This window comes from Jaculus jaculus, chromosome 1 (assembly GCF_020740685.1).
Source record: "Jaculus jaculus isolate mJacJac1 chromosome 1, mJacJac1.mat.Y.cur, whole genome shotgun sequence".
In the NCBI taxonomy this organism is placed as follows: Eukaryota; Metazoa; Chordata; class Mammalia; order Rodentia; family Dipodidae; genus Jaculus; species Jaculus jaculus.
The window spans coordinates 43,027,041-43,043,654 of NC_059102.1; the positions used below are offsets into that span (position 1 = coordinate 43,027,041).

At 42.7% G+C, this 16,614-nt stretch overlaps 2 pseudogenes; one reads left to right on the forward strand and one right to left on the reverse strand.

The window, feature by feature from the left end:
• The first annotated feature begins 457 nt into the window (after nucleotides 1-457).
• On the forward strand, nucleotides 458-801 carry LOC101611631 (annotated as a pseudogene).
• Nucleotides 802-2,347: 1,546 nt separating this feature from the next.
• Nucleotides 2,348-3,241, reverse strand: LOC123457724 (annotated as a pseudogene).
• Nucleotides 3,242-16,614: the final 13,373 nt, after the last annotated feature.

Consider the following 16,614-nt stretch of genomic DNA (forward strand, 5'->3'; position numbering starts at 1 on the left):
ATTTTTTTTTTTTTATGAGAATGTATTTGGATATCCAAGGCCTTCTGCCATTCCATATGAATTTTGAGATAATTATTTTCAATCTCTGAAAAATATGATGCTGGAACTTTTTTTGATTATAAGCATGATCAACTTTTATTGATTTTACATAAATAGTCAATATAATACCTTTACAAACCATTTTTCCAACACATTTATCTTACAATACACAACATTGTTTTATGAAAGTACTTGTTAACATTTTTTTGAAGAGGCAGTAGGAAAAAGTGATGGGAGAAATAGGAGAATGAGATTTCAAAACAAACCTTCAGATCTACCTAAATATTTGGCAATTATTTCCTTTATTAAAAAATGTCAGATTTCTGCAGCGGTGTCAGGGTGAGGGACGGACATATTTGCCGGTGCGGCCCGAGCGGTCAACAACAAGAAGTGCCCGTCTGTGCCCGCCGCTCGGGGGATGTCTTACAAGCCGAGCTGGACCGCGCACATGCCCGCCGCCCTCAACGCCGCAGGAAGCGCCCATTCGCCTTCCACTAGCGTGGCGACATCCTCCCAGGACCGTCAGCTGCTGAGTGACTATAGGCCACCATGGTTAGGCTGTACCCAGGGAACCGGGAACAGCCAGGTGCCTCGGAGCAAATATGCCAAGCTGCTAGCCATCACTGAAGAACTGGGAAAGGAGGTCAAACCCACATTTGCAGGGAGCAAGAGTGCCATGGAGCCGCTCAAACGAGGCATCCTCCACGCCCGGGGCTGGTTCGGCAGTGCCTGGCTGAGACAGAACGCAATGCCAGGTCCTAGTCTCATTAGATCTGAAGGTCCTGTCTTTCTACAAGATGGGAGGTTACAGTTCATCTCTCCTACTGAGACAAAACTCTGTTTTCAAAATGGTAACCGTTTAGTTTTTTCTACCATGGTTCACTAAGCTCTATACCTACACCCTCAAAGATTGGGAAAAGATTTTGCAGTAAAATTTGCATTTTAAGTCGTTAGGATGACCCAAGTTTTTTTTTTAAATTTTATTATTTTTAGCATTGACTTAAAGATGCATGTGACATTGCTTCACAGCAAACTGTCCTAAAGCCAGTGTCTCCCTTTAACCTTCTTTTGAACACATTTGCATCACCTGAATTGGTCTGCTCCTTTTCATAAGCTTGTCTGACTCTGAGTGCACACTGACAGCGCTTCATTCCTAGCTGGCTCACCTGCCACACCGCAGATCCTGCTCAACAGAGTTTTGCTTAAGCATTTGCATGACTGAGTGCTTTGAAGTCAATCTTAAAGATGCACAAGTTATAAATACGAAGAAGAGCAATCTACCAAACCTAACATGGACCCTGAAGATTTTCATACTAAGAGTGTAGATTTCAGTTTTATGTTTATTGTAAATTGATCAAAACATCTGGAAGAAAGTGACTAAAATTGTTTGCATCTTTGTATGTATTTATTACTTGATGTAATAAAGCTTATTTTCATTAACAAAAAAATGTCAGATTTGTAACTTTGAGATATATCAAAAGTGCAGTGCATAAATTTAGTTAAAAATCAGTAATGCCAATTATCAGAGCATCACATTTTCCTATGTAACAATGTTCAGATTCACATTTTTTATGCTTATTAAATAATGGCTTTAAATGGCAACCATCATTATCTTTAAATAATCCCACACCTGGATTAAATTATGGCAGAGCAGGTATTTTAAAAAATTCCAACTTAGTTATTTATTATTAAAATGGACTATTTAACAATGTCCCCAGAGAACAGGGCTCCTATGTGTAGGAAGATAATAATCTTATTACTCTATTAAGTCCCAGACACAGTCACTAATATATCAGATTTTTCTCACACTGTTGGTTCCATCTGAACAAACTCCTACAAGCAGTCATTATCACACCATCACAGAACAATTAACCATCCCTGGAAGAGGAGGAGCCATCTTCAAATTAGTATTTCGTGGTTATGGTGTTTAGGTCTCAGTATTGTTAAGCACAATGAATTTTTCTCCTAATGACTATGGGTGGATTAAAGCAAAATGACACAGCTTTGTTCCCACCCCACCCCCAGTAACTTATTTTCTACTGTATTTCAAATGGTGGAGATGGTATGAACTACAGCGCTGTTGGCTGGAAGGACAGACACTGTCCCTTGGACCAATGTCTAACACTTTAGCCATGAGAGCCAAATCCTGGTGCTTGCAGCACCTCCCCTCAATCTATCCTCAGGACTATTTCTCAGCAGTGCACATGATGTTGATGTTCAAATGGCACTATTCACTTGCGATGTTAACTTGGCTGTGTGTAGGTTATTTTTCCTTATTAAAAATATTTAAGAATAATTGGACAGTAATCTACTTAGTCTTTGTAAAGTCTCCATTGGATAATTTTTCATTTTTATAACTGTTTTCCTTGGGGCTGTTGCACTTTTCTTCCATCATGTCCTTCACATAATTAAGTGGTCCCTTCCCTTCAAAGGCAGAAGGGTTTTTGCATGAGCCTCCAACTCTATCCCACAGTGTAAAGTACTGTCCGTAGTTATAGCCAAAGAACAAGCAGTGGTCTTATGATGAGCTGAGCCATTAATAAGGGGCTTTAAGATCTGGGGGACAGGAAAATCACCATCATGGATAGAAAATGTCCAGATATTTACCAAGACGTACAAACCCAAGTAAACCACCTTGTGTAATGGAAAGACAAAAGGGTATATGTGGTAAGGCAGACTCTGAAGGAAGCCATCCACAAGGTGAAAAGCATGACTTGCAAATGGAGTGGGAATCTTCCAAATATGATGAGGCTTGTGTACATGCTTATACCCAAGTCTATGGTGCAGGCCTCGGTGAATCCAGTAGACGAGCATGCCCATGAAAAACAGGAAGGACATCACACTATCAACCAGCTGAAACCAGCCATTTGGGAACTCTCCTATGTCGTCATACAGTTTGCTGTACCCTCCCAACTCCAGCAGGAACAAGGCAACAGTGGGAATACTGATCCATGCCAAAGACTTGACAGTGAATATTATCTCTGGAGAGACTTGATTCTTTAAAAACTGTGGATATTTCATTAATGAGTGATCATAGATAAAACAGCTGAGTGTTGCACAGAAGAAGTAAAGGACATAAGCTCCTAGATTAGTAACAATCAGGAGACTAATAGTTTGTTGGAAGAGACCATCCTCGGGGCCACGCTGTTGGATATACCTACGGTGTAAAATAGTGATCTGCCACACTGACGACAAGGTCCATCTCTGCGCTGACATGTTCCAAGACACAACAGGTGCCTCCGTCACTTGGAGTCAGGATTTGTCATTGAGTGATGTTTACTGTCCAACCGGCAAGTCCGCTGGGCTCCAGGTGCCCCCATGTCCAGACCGCCTGGCAGAAGGAGGCCTTGGCCCTCACGGTCAGCCAATCAGCAGCCAGTGCCATAAGCCCATGTGGTGGCAGATGGTGAGACTTGGCAGTGCGCAGCTCTCTGCAGTCACGTGAGAGCCATGGGGGGGGGGGATGGCTTCTCCTCCCACTTGGAAGGGAGGGCAAGAACCCAATCCCATTTTGGGGGCATCTGATGCTAGAATTTTTATTGGTATTGTGTTAAATCCATATATTGCTTTTGGTAGAATTACCATTTTCAAAATATTAATTCTACCTATCCAGGAGCATGGGAGATCATTCCATCTTCTCAAGTCCTCCTCTATCTTTCTTGAGTGTTTTTATATTTTCATCATATAGGTCTTTCACATCCTTGGTTAGTTTTATTCCAAGGTATTTTGTTGTTGTTGTTGTTGTTCTTATTGATAATAGGGTAGCCTCACTGATTTCTTTGTCTGTATATTTGTCCTTTGCATATAGAAAAGCTACTGCTTCTTGTGCATTGCTTTTGTATCCTGCCACTTTGCTGAAGGAATTTTTCACCTTTAGAAGTTTTAAGATGGAGACTTTCAGGTCACTTACACATAGGATCATGTATTCTGCAAATAGGGTGAACTTGACTTCTTTCTTTCCAATTTGAATCCCTTTTCTTTCTTTCTCCTGTCTTCTTGCTTGGGCTAGTACTCCTAGTACTGTGTTGAAGAGCAGTGGTGAGAGGGGCATCCCTGTCTTGTTCCTGATCTCAGTGGGAATTCCTTGAGTTTTTCCCCATTAAGTATTATTTTGGCTTTAGGAGGTTTATATATAACCTTTATTGTGTTGAGCTATAAACCCTACATGCCTGTTCTTTCCAGTGTTTTTATCATGAAGTGGTGTTATATTTTCCCCTTATAACTGCCTTCATTGTGACCTATAAGTTTTGGTAGGTTGTGTTTTCATTACCATTCAATTCTAGGAATTTTACAATTTCTCTTTTGATTTCTTCCATGATCCACTCATTGTTTAAAAGTGTGTTGTTTAGTCTCCAGGAGCTGGTAGAATTCTTGATGTGTCTCTTGTTAATTTCTAGCTTTAAAGCATTGTGATCTGACATGCTGCAAGAAGTTATTTCAATTTTCCTGACTTTATGAATGCACCCTTTATCACCTAATATATGGCCAATTTTGGAGAAGGTTCAATGGGTTGCTGAGAAGAATGTGTTTTCTGTAGAGTTGGGGTGGAAAGTTCTGTAGATATTCTTTAGGTCTTGTTGATCTTTGATGCTGTTGAGCTCTATTATTTCCCTGTTGATTTTCTGCTTGGAAGATCTGTCCATTGATGATATTGGAGTATTGAAGTCTCTGACTATGATGGTGTTGGTGGCTGGTGTTTATTTCTGTTTTATTGTTGAGTCGATTTTGTTTTATAAACTGTAGTGCCCCTGTGTTTGGCATACATATATATTTATTTCAAGGTAGGGTCTCATTCTAGCCTAGGCTGACCTGGAATTCATGATGTAGTCTCTGGCTGGCCTCAAACTCATGGTGATCCTTCTACTTCTGCCTCCCAAGTGCTGGGATTAAAGGTGTGTTCCACCACACCTGACTTGGCACATATATATTTATGATTGTGATATGCTCATGTTGGACTATTCTCTTCATGAGTAAGCGTCCACTCGCCTTCCACTAACGTGGCGACCTTCTTTGTCTTTTCTGATTACTTTTGGTTTGAAGTCTATTTTGTCAGATATTAATGTAGCAATACCTACTTGTTTTTTATTTCCATTTGCTTGGAATATCATTTTACAACCTTTCAACCTGAGGAAGTGTCTATCTTTAGTGGTGAGGTGGGTTTCTTGAAGACAGCAGATAGAAGAGTCCAGTTTTTTGATCCATCCTGTATCTTTTGATGGGTGAGTTAAGACCATTAATATTTAAGGTTATTACTGTGAGGTTTTAATTAATCCCTGCCATGATGAGGTGTTTTATGGGGTTTGGTGCTTTCTTGTGTTATGTGCTGTTTTGAGCCTGGTCTATTTTGATTATTGTGATCTTCTTCTTGTTGGCTCTTGGGATTGGTTGTTTGGCTGTTCTGTGTGGAATGTCCCCTGAAGTATTCTCTGTAGGTTTGTTTTTGTGTTAATATAATCATAAAGCTGACTTTTTTCATGGAAAGGTTTCTGCTGGGTAAAGTAGCTTGGGTTGGAAGCCATAGTTTTTCAGTCTTTGAAGTGTTCCATTCCAGACCCTTCTGGCTTTCAGGGTTGCCACTGAGAAATCTGATGTAATGCTGTTGGGATTACCTTTGTATGTTGAGAATTGATTCTCTCTTGCTGCTTTTAACACACTCGTTCTTTCTTTTCATTGTTAAGAGTTTTACCTATGATGTGTCTTGGAGAGTTTCTTCTTTGATCCTGTCTGTTTGGTGTTCTGTGGGCTTCTTATATCTGGATGGGCCTCTCTTTTGTGAGATTTGGAAAATTTTCTTCAATAATTTTGTTGAATATGTTATCTATGCCTCTACTCTGGATTTTCCCTCCTTCTGGTATACCCATGATCTGGATGTTTGATCATTTTAGGGTGTTCCACAGTTCCCTTATATTCTGTTCACTTGATTTTTTTTTTTTTTTTTTGAAGTTAGCAAAGTTTTTGGCCTCCCAATCAATTTCTTCTGTCTTATCTTCCAGGTCAGAGGTTCTGTCTTCAACATGAGTAACTCTGTTGGTGAGTGGTTCTAGAGATGCTTTTATAATTTCTGTTTGATTTGTTTTCTGTTGTATTGTTTTTTCATTGTGTCTATCTCATTTTTAAGGTACTATTTCAATTCAAGTTCTGCTGTTCTTGATGTTTCCTGTAGTTCATTCTTGCATTTGGTCAAGTCTTCATTAAACTTAATCAGGCAGTTGTTGAGATCTTCCATTTCTTGACTTACCTTCAATTTATTTATATCTCTTTGGAGGGTTCCAATGTTTTCTTCAATCAAGTTAAGCCTATTGTCAACAGCTGAACACTCTAGGAGATGATTCTGTTCAATTTTATTGATATAATTGTTGGTTCTTTTATAGTTTACTTCTAGTTTAGCAATTTTTTTGATCAGGGTCTCATCGGTTGTTGTGTTTTCCTTTTGGGAATGAATTTCTATTGATTTCTCTATGATTTCATTGGAGGCTTCCGTTGTAGGACGAGGCATCCTTGGTGGAGATCCCTCAGTTTTCTGACTTTCATTGGCTTTTTCTGTGTTGTTGTCTACCCATTTTAAGAAAACTCTTTATTTTATTGAGGAGGAAGCAAGTTCTTTTTCCTTTGGCCCATTCATCTTCTCACTCAGGTAAACAAGAACATTGGTACCTAGTGGCCAATCAGGATACCAGAGCAAAAAGGCCTGATTCCACAGTTCCCATAGGAACCAGGCCTCCCCAAGCAATGCACAATGAGACCTGCCAGTACTAGGGAACTGGGAGGAACAAGGAAACAGAAATCTGGCCTACTTCATGCCACAACCACAACCTCCAGCACACAGACCAGCACAGGGAACCCAGACCAGGGAGGTGGGAGAAGCCCAGAAACAAGGGTCTGGCCTACTGGCTCCAGACCACCATGCCCCAATAAAAATAATTTTTAAATAGAGCTTTAATTTTTCTCACATAACAGAAGTCTAGAGGTACAGCTAAGGCAGTTGCTTAAGAAAGATGGCAGGCCTCATGCTCCCTGGAGCTTTCTTTCTTCATCACTGTTGGTGTCTGACTTTCTTCCTCACAACAAAAGCTGGGCTGCTGCCCTTATAGCGCAGTGCCCTTATTCCAGGCAGGAAGAAGGAGAATAGTAAAGGACAAATTACAATGCCAAATGGATTCTCCCCGTTTTATTAGGAAAACAGTGGCTTTCCTCGAAGCACCCCATGCAGGAAACATCTACTTACATCTCTTTGGCCAGGCCTGTATTGTGAACACTCCAGGTTTAAGGGAGTCTAGGAAGATGTATGTTCTTAAATGGCCTGGTCTGCTCTGTCAGAGGAGTAAAAGCAGGCTGTTTAGAAGAATCTACCACACTGAGGCCACAAAGAAGTGCACCAGCTGGATTCCAAAATTCTGGTTCATCTCAGAAGCTAAGAAGGAAATGATCTTTTCTCAAGCTGGAGGAGTGTTAAGCACAAAGATGCACCAAACAAATTGTTGTTGTATCTGTATCATTTTTTTGAGAGAGAGAGAGAGAGAGAGAGAGAGAATTGGCACATCAAGGCCTCAGTCACTGAAATCGAACACCAGGTGCTTGCGCCACCTAGTGGGTATGTGCAACCTTGTGCTTCCCTCACCTTTGTGTGTCTAGCTTACATGGGATCTGGAGAGGTGAACATGGGACCTAAGGCTTTTTAATATATATATTTTAAAATTTTTTATTTATTTGAGAGCGACAGACACAGAAAGAAAGACAGATAGAGGGAGAGAGAGAGAATGGGCGTGCCAGGGCTTCCAGCCTCTGCAAGCGAACTCCAGATGCGAGCGCCCCCTTGTGCATCTGGCTAACGTGGGACCTGGGGAACCGAGCCTCGAACCAGGGTCCTTAGGCTTCACAGGCAAGCGCTTAACCGCTAAGCCATCTCTCCAGCCCCCTAAGGCTTTTTAGCCAAGTGCCCTAACCACTAAACCATCTCTCCAGCCCTGTATCTGTATCTTAATCACACCTGTTTAAGCCAAACCTAGAAAATTCTTCTCCTTTTACACACTTCATTTTATTTATCTATTTATTCACACTTCATTTTAAAGATCGACTTTCAAGAAGTTACTAAAAAGCTTTGAGAATGTCATTAAGGCAGGCTGCCCCTACATCTTTGTCCTACAATCTTGCACTTTTCTTCCCATCCTTCATTCAGACACTCATTTAGCTAGGGAGCAAGTGAGACTCCACTCATCCATCAGCTAACTCTGTTGTAACAGGAAATACAAGCATTGTATAAAAATTAAAAGTGCAAAAGAGGGCGGAGAGATCATTTAGTAGTTGAGGCACTTGCCTGCAAAGCCAAAGAACCCAGTTTCATTCCTCAGGATTCACGTAAGCCAGATGCACAAGGGAGCACATACATCTGGAATTTGTTTACAGTGGCTGGAAGCCCTGGTGCACCCTTTCTCTCTCCCTCTCTCCTCTCTCTCTCACACACAAATAAAAAATTCTAAATATAAAAAGAATGCAAAAGATAGGAGTATAGCTCAGTATGTGTAAGCCCTGGGTTGAGTCCCTACCACATAAAAAAAATTAAAATCAGAGAAGTGTAGTAATTCATGAGGGAAAAGTAACAACAAGGAAATGACAAGTTTAATAGCTCATTAGCAAGGGCAGATGAAATATGAAGCCAAGAAAGTAGAAAACAGGACATGCCTTCATGGAAAGAATCTGCTTTTCCTCTAGTATCATTACCTTAATTAGCTCATTTCATCAAACATTTATTGGCCAACATCTACATGCCATGAATTTTGGCACCCTGTGGGAGGGGAGGAAGAACAGTAGCGAGATGGGACTCTGGAGGACACACAGTCATTTCACTGATAAGGATATTGTGGGTTAAGACAATTAAATGAAAAAAAAACAATTAAATAATTCCCCATTATCACTAGTTGTTGTGGTTTGAACCCAATGTCTTCCACTGGCTCGTGTTAAAGGCTCATTCCCCAACCAAAGGAACTTTTGTGAGAGGCTATGATGGAACCTTTAGGAGATGGGGTCTAGCTGGTGGAAGTTGGCTTCTATGGGTGGAGTTTGAAGGTGGCACCTGGCCCCTAGTTTCTGTTGTGCTCTCTGCTTCCTTGTCCACTGTGACATGAATAGCCTCCCACTACCATGAACTAAACCGCTACACCAGGCCTTCCCCTGACCGACTTAATCTCTCTGAACCCAGGAGCCAAAATAAATATTTTCTCCCTTAACTTGTTTCTATCAGATGCTGTAGTCACAATGATACAAAAGTAATACAGGGCTGAAGAGATGAGTTAGAGGTTAAGATGTTTGCCTGTGAAGCCTAAGGATCCAGATTCAATTCCCCAGTATCCATGTACATCAGATGCACAAAGTGGCACATGCATCTGAAGTTCATTTGCAGTGGCTGGAGGTCCTGGCATGCCTGTTCTCTCTCTCTCTATCTCTCTCTCTTCCAAATAAATAAATAAAAATCAAAAGTAACTAGCATGCCATGAATTAGCAGAAAGCCATGACAAGATGCTGGATCATCAGCACAGATAAAGGCCATTGCCTCACCAGGGAAGTTCCTCCATTGCAAAAGGGATGGGTTTATTTATTTATTTTTATTTTATTTTATTTTTAGAGGGAGAGTGAGGAAGATGGAGAGAGATTGTGAGGAAGAGAGAAAGAAAGAGAATGGGTACGCCAGGGCTTCAAGACAATGTAAATTAACTTCAGATGTGTGTGCCACCTTGTGCATCTGGCTTATGGGAATCCTGGGAGGATTAAATCTAGGTCCTTAGGCTTCACAGGCAAGTGCTTTAACTGCTAAACCATCTCTCCAGTCCTAAATATTTATTTATTTATGAGAGAGAGAGAGGAAATGGGCATGCCAGGGCCTCTAGTCACTGCAAACAAACTCCAGATGTTTGTGCCCCCTTACGCATCTGTCTTATGTGGGAATCAAACCTAGTTCCTTAGGTTTCTGAAGCAAGCACCTTAACTGCTAAGCCATATCTCCAGCCCAAGGGATGGGTTTTATTGTTGCTACTGTTGTTTTGTTTGATTGTTGAAACTGACTTACTGTGCTGGTTTATACTGCTATAACTTGACAGGACCTGTAATCGCCTGGGAGGCGAGTCTCTGGGCATGCCTCGGAGGGAGTCTACTGGGCTCATTGAGATGAGAAGATCCACCTTAACTGTGAGTAGCACCATTGCATAGTCTGGGGGCCTGGGCTTAACAAAAAGGAGAAAGCAAGCTAAACACAAATATTCATTGCTCTCTATTTCCTTACTGTGTTTTTGTTTTTTCAAGATAGGGTTTCACTCTAACCCAGGCTGACGTGGAATTCACTATGTAGTCTCAGGGTGGCCTTGAACTCACGGTGACCCTCCTACCTCTGCCTCCCAAGTGCTGGGATTAAAGGCATGTGCCACCACGCCTGGCTCTATTTCCTCACTGTGGACTGAAAGAGGAGCTTGACCAGCCGCCTCAAGATCCTGCCGACATACCTTCCCTGCTATGGTGGACTGTGACCTTGAACTATGAGCTGAAATAAACCCTTATGTTGCTTGTTGTAAGGTATTTGACCACAGGAAGGAGAAAGTAACTAATACACTTACCATGCACATTCATACCATTCTGAAGTTATGTCTCCTAAACTTGCTAGGTTATTTTTATTTTATTTGTCCTCAAGCATATCTGCTGCGAGCTAGCTGAGAATTCCTCCTCATGGTGCTTGGATGAAGCTATCCAATGCTAATCACTCTGTTTCCCAAACCTTCCTCCCATAGATGTTTCCCTTGCCCTCCCCCCACTTGGTCCTCCATGCATACCCACCACATTGATTGGTGCTTGTTAAATTAATGGTTCTGAGATGCTCTGACATCATACTGGAGAGTATATGCCCTGTAAGCTACAGAAAACAGACAGTACCGCTCATGACCTAACAGTTTGGAATGAGAAGTCCTGGATGACAAGTGTACCTCTGCCACTTACTGTGTGGTCATTGAAAAATTATTTAACACCATTGTGTGTGTCTAATGATAAGCATTTACTTTATCAGGGTGATGCAGGTATGTAATGAGATGATGTATCACAAACACTGGGTGGTGGAAAGTTTCACACTGCTATCAACATGGCTCAATATGTGGTTAATACTTCCTTTTAGCCAGAACTACCACACTTCAGTAACTCACCAAAGAAACGAGAAACAGAAAGGGAAAGAGAAAAGGCACCTGATAGCCTTTTAGAAAACATGAACTTGTTCCCCTGGTCACATGTATGTGACTATGCAAGAAGGATGACATTGCAGACATCAAGGGAATAGGTACTGTTCAAAAGGAAATGACGGGTTGAGGAGATGGTCCAGCACTTAAGAGCACTTGCCACTTAAGTGTGGGAGCCTCTTGAGCCAGAGACTGCAAAGTTTGACTCCCCAGAACTCATTGAGCACGGTGGCACACGTCTGTGGCCCCAGTCCATTGGAGTGGGGAACCAGAGACTTGTCCATTGATGGACAGTGGCTTGGGTTGAAGGCAAGACCCACCTCAAGGAGCTACTCAGATGAGCAATAAGAGGCGGATACCCAAAGTATTCCTCTGGCCTCTGCATGCATGTGCATGGGGCATGCATCTGCTCACACATGTACATACACCACACAGCACACATACCACACATGTGCAAGAAAATCTGGGAGTGCCCCATAAATTACACTGTGGCAAAATTCAAAGTCAAAGTTGCTGGGTCTGCTACTGATACTGTTGTAAGCAAACAAATTAATGACAAGTTCTTGTCAAAAGAATTAATGTGCCATTGAGCCTATGAAACATTGTAGAACTAATACATCTTTCTGCAACTGGTGAAAAAAAATGATCAGAAAAAGGAAGCCAAAGAGAAAGCTACTCGGCTCACCTGAGGCCCAGCCTGCTCCACCCAGAGAAGCACACTTCATGAGAACAAATGGAAAAAAGTCTGCACTACTGAAGCCTATTCCTCATGAATCCACAGCTTAATGGGCATACAAATAAAGAGAGACCAAGAAAAAAAAAAACATCCAAACTGCAAAAATAAAATGTGCTTATTACCAGCTATTTGTCCCACTTTCTCTTCTCTCCAAAGAAAACCTAGCCCATGTCAGGGGTCAGACCTACATTCACATCCCAAGTTATCCACTGGGCACTTACACAATCTTGAGCAATCCCTATGACTTCTCTGTGCATCCTAAAACAAAGCCTGGCTGTGGACCACCTCCAATACTTGTGAGCTGAACAAGATATTGTTTCCTTCTGAATAACACAGGCATAATCAATCTCACCCGACTGGAGTTTTACAGGTGTTCAACAAGATCATGTAATCAGAGTGCTTGTTATGTCCACCGGTTTTAGCTTGATAGTTTCCCCAGAGATGGGTCCATGGCATGTTAGAGCAAGGCTCTTTAATTCATGTAATGTCTTACTATTTCCTCATTTTTTTTCCCTCAATACCTCTTGGGGGAGGTGCAGTGAGAGATACTCTGTTCTCCATCTGAGTTCTAGTTTAACCCAGAGTCAAATTAACCCCCCTAATTAAGCTGACCTGGAGACTGACTTATGTGGACAAAACTCTCCTCATACTGAACCCCAAAGTTCGACCTGTAGATTCTAGATTCTGGGACCAGCAAAGGTCTCTCCCACCCACCCCAAGGGACAACTGTCCCCATAGAAACAGAACAAAATGTGTAGAGAAGAAGATGGGCCATTCATGCGCCCTTCCTCTTCCACTCAGGTCATCCACTCTATCTTCTTCAGGGGGACAGTGAAGGTGAGGCCAGAGGTTGTGTCAGGGGGTAGCCCTTCATTTTTTTTTTAATATTTTTATTTATTTATTTATTTGAGAGCGACAGACAGAGAGAGAAAGACAGGTAGAGTGAGAGAGAGAGAATGGGCGCGCCAGGGCTTCCAGCCTCTGCAAACGAACTCCAGACGCGTGCGCCCCCTTGTGCATCTGGCTAACGTGGGACCTGGGGAACTGAGCCTCGAACCGGGGTCCTTAGGCTTCACAGGCAAGCGCTTAACCGCTAAGCCATCTCTCCAGCCCTAGCCCTTCATTTTTGAAAAATAAAAGTAGGCAAGAAGCATTCGCTGCTTAGTACATGCAACATGGGTTGCACAAGCATCCTTAATTCCCTGTGCAAAGTTACAGGAACATTAAACAGTGACTGAGAGCCAGCCTGGGGGCAGGTTGCTTGGTTTTGAACTCAGATTTGTCTTCACTACCTATGTGATCTTGAGCAAGGACTTGTCTCTCTTTAATGTAAGGTGTGCAGTATGAGGTCTGAATTTATTTGTGTGTGTGTGTGCATGCACACACCAGGGTTTATTGTCACTGCAAATGAATGTCCATCTGGCCTGACCTGAGTGGCTGGGGAACTGAATCTGCTGGCAGGCTTTGCAGGCAAACACCTTTAATCACTCTATTATCTCCCCAGCCCCTTGTTTTGATTCTTTCTTATGGGAGCTGTGAGGAAACTATTAAAGGGAAAATTCCAGGCTGGGAAGATGGCTTAGTGGTTAAGGGGCTTGCCTACAAAGCCTGACAAACTGGGTTCAATTCCCCGGTACCCACATAAAGCCAGATGCATAAAGTGGTGCATACATCTGGAATTGGTTTGCAGTGGCTAGAAGCCCTGGCACAACCATTTTGTCTCTCTGTCTGTCTGTCTCTCTCTGCTTGCAAATAAATAAATATTTTTTTAAAAAGGAAAATGCTGGGGGGGGGCGGGGTGGAGAGATGGCTCATTTCAGGCAATATGGTGTTTGCCTTAAAAAAGGGAAAATTCTTTATAGTGATATGTTTAAATACATATGTTTGGTAATTCTGCTGATAGCGAGGTTGGCAAATGAAGGGCCATGGCTGGTTTGGGGCTTGTGGCATGAAAAAAGAATAGCCGGTATATGCACTACCCAAGGAAACTTCCAGGTCATCAATTATGCATCATGCTGGTAGCTGGCATTTAAGAAAACAAAGCCAAAAACAATTCCAATTTGAAGAAAAAACTGGAAAAAGAAATTCAGTGCTAGGACTGAACTCAAGGCTCTGTACATGCTGGGAGAGCGCTGTACCGCCGAGCTACGACCCCAGCCCTTTTCTCCTTGGAGACACCTTGTGATTCTCCCGTCCCTCCTCCCCAGCATTAGGACCACAGGCATGCACCACAACACCAGGCTAGGACATTTTCTTTTTTCTTTTTTAATTTTTTTTGAGACAGAGAGAGGCATAGAGAGAGAGAATGAGAGCATTGGCCTTCCAGGGCCTCAGCCACTGCAATTGAACTCCAGACACTTGTGCCTCCTAGTGGGCATGTGCAACTCTGTGCTTGCCTCACCTTTGTGCATCTGGCTTTCATGGGATCTAGAGAGTTAAACATGGATCCTTAGGCTTCTCAGGCAAGTGCCTTAACCACAAAGCCATCTCTCCAGCCCCCAGGAAATATTTTAATTGTAGTCTGACATTTAGGCTGTGGGTCATGGCTTGACTGAACAGATCCCTCCTCCAAAAATAAACATACATAGGATGGTGGCTATATGTGTAAGCTATAGAGTCAAATACACAAGGGTTCAAGATAAGGACTGGAGAGAGGGCTTAGGGATTAAGGTGCTTGCTTATGAAGCCTAAGGACCCAGGTTCTATTCCCCAGTACTCATGTAAGCCAGATGCACAAGGTAGTAGCACTTGTATATGGAGTTTGTTTGCAGTGGCTAGAGTCCCTCGTGTGTCCATTCTTCCTCTCTTTCTCTATCCCTCCTTCCCTGTTTCTCTTTCTCTCAAATAAATCATTAGTAAACAAACAAAAGTGAGATTATAATGATGCCTACCTTATGGGACCATAAAAAGAATTGAACAATACAAAGTATGTCAAATCCTCAGTACAACGCCCTGTATCTATCTGTGCTCACCAAATGAAAACTATAAATAATACTATATGCAAAAATGAAAGCAGTGAGTGCTTCATATGGAAAATCCCAGGTTTATTCTTTAAGGACTGTGCAGGTGTTGTTTTCTTCATCACTGTGATAAGTTGACTAAACTTTAGAAATGAAGTCTAAGAACTAAGCCAGCTGGAGGTTGTTAGCAATCCCCATCTTTTCAGTTATGCGCTGTAAGGCAGTCTGGAGTTTCAGCATGCACCGTCTCGGTCTTGAGCTTGAACAAGTACACCGGTCCATGTGGCACCATTGTTCTCGTCTCACTGTCAGCAAAACCTGAGAGCAGAGAGCTCATGAAATGCCTCACGGCCCGTCCATCCACGCCTGCACTGGCAGAGCAGTGGGACACTGGGCAGGAGGAAGGAGCCCCTCCTCAGGGCTCCAGAGCCCAGGCAGAGGCCGCAACCTAGCAAGCAGGTCTCCGGCTGGATTTCAGTTCAGGCCAGCGTCTCAGCAAGCTGTCCTTGTGTGACACAGAAACTACACAACTATACCCAGCAGCCTTGCAAAGCTATCAGAATAGATTTTCTAAAATGTTTTACTTACTTATTTAAGAGCGAGAAATAGGTAGAAAGAGAGAGAGAATGGGCACCCCAGGGCCTCTAGCCACTGCCAATGAACTGCGGCTTCATGCACCACCTTGTGCATATGGCTTTACATGGGTACTGGGGAATTGAACCTGAGTCCTTAGACTTTGCAGGCAAATGCCTTAACTGCTAAACCATTCCTCCAGCCCTATCAGAGTAATTCTGCGTGACATATCTTTCCCTTCATTGGAGATGGAAGGTTTTCTCTAGAAGAGCCATGAGTGCTAGAGAAGAGATCTTTCAGTAGGGGAGTGTTTCAAACCCTAGGCAATTTCCTCATTTCTTTTCGTGAAGCTAAGATTGTCACTTCATGGAGTTGTTGAGAAGATTAAATGACAATGTGTGTACAAAAGATTTAGCAGTTTCGGGAACACAATAAACAATAAATGTTAGCTTGTGTTTCTGTGCCCAGAGGCTAGAAAACTTTTAAGTGAATGAAGAAGATCATGTAAATGTGGCAAAAATCTTCACAGCTAGTGGTGTCAGGTGTTCTCTGCATAGAGAAGCTTATTTGTGTTCTGCTTTTGTGTTTTTCTACTTTTGAAACTTTCCATCATTTGTTTAACTTCAGACTGGGGATGTAGCTCAGTTGGTCAAGTGCTTGCCTACTGTGCACAAAGCCCTGGCCTTGATCCCAGCACAACATAAACCAGGCCCGATGGCGCACACCTGTAATCCCAGGACGCAGGAAGCCGAGGCCGGGTAGGCAGGAGTTCACCGTCACCTTCTTCTACAAAGCCAATTCGAGGCCAGCCAGCTATGCATGAGATTTTTTTTTTAATGGACTGGGGAGCTGGCTTGTAGCTCAGTTGGTAAAGTGCTTGCCTGGGAAGCATGAGGACTGGAGTTTGATCCCCAGTACCCATGTAAAATATCAGGCATGTGGCACACAGCTGGTTCCCTAGGGCTGAGACAAGAGGATTCTTGGAGCTTGCTCACTACCCAGTCTAGCCTCATTGGTGAGCTCCAGGCCAATGAGAGATCCTGCTCAAAAAGAGGTGGAGCCGGGCGTGGTGGCGCACCCCTTTAATCCCAGCACTTGG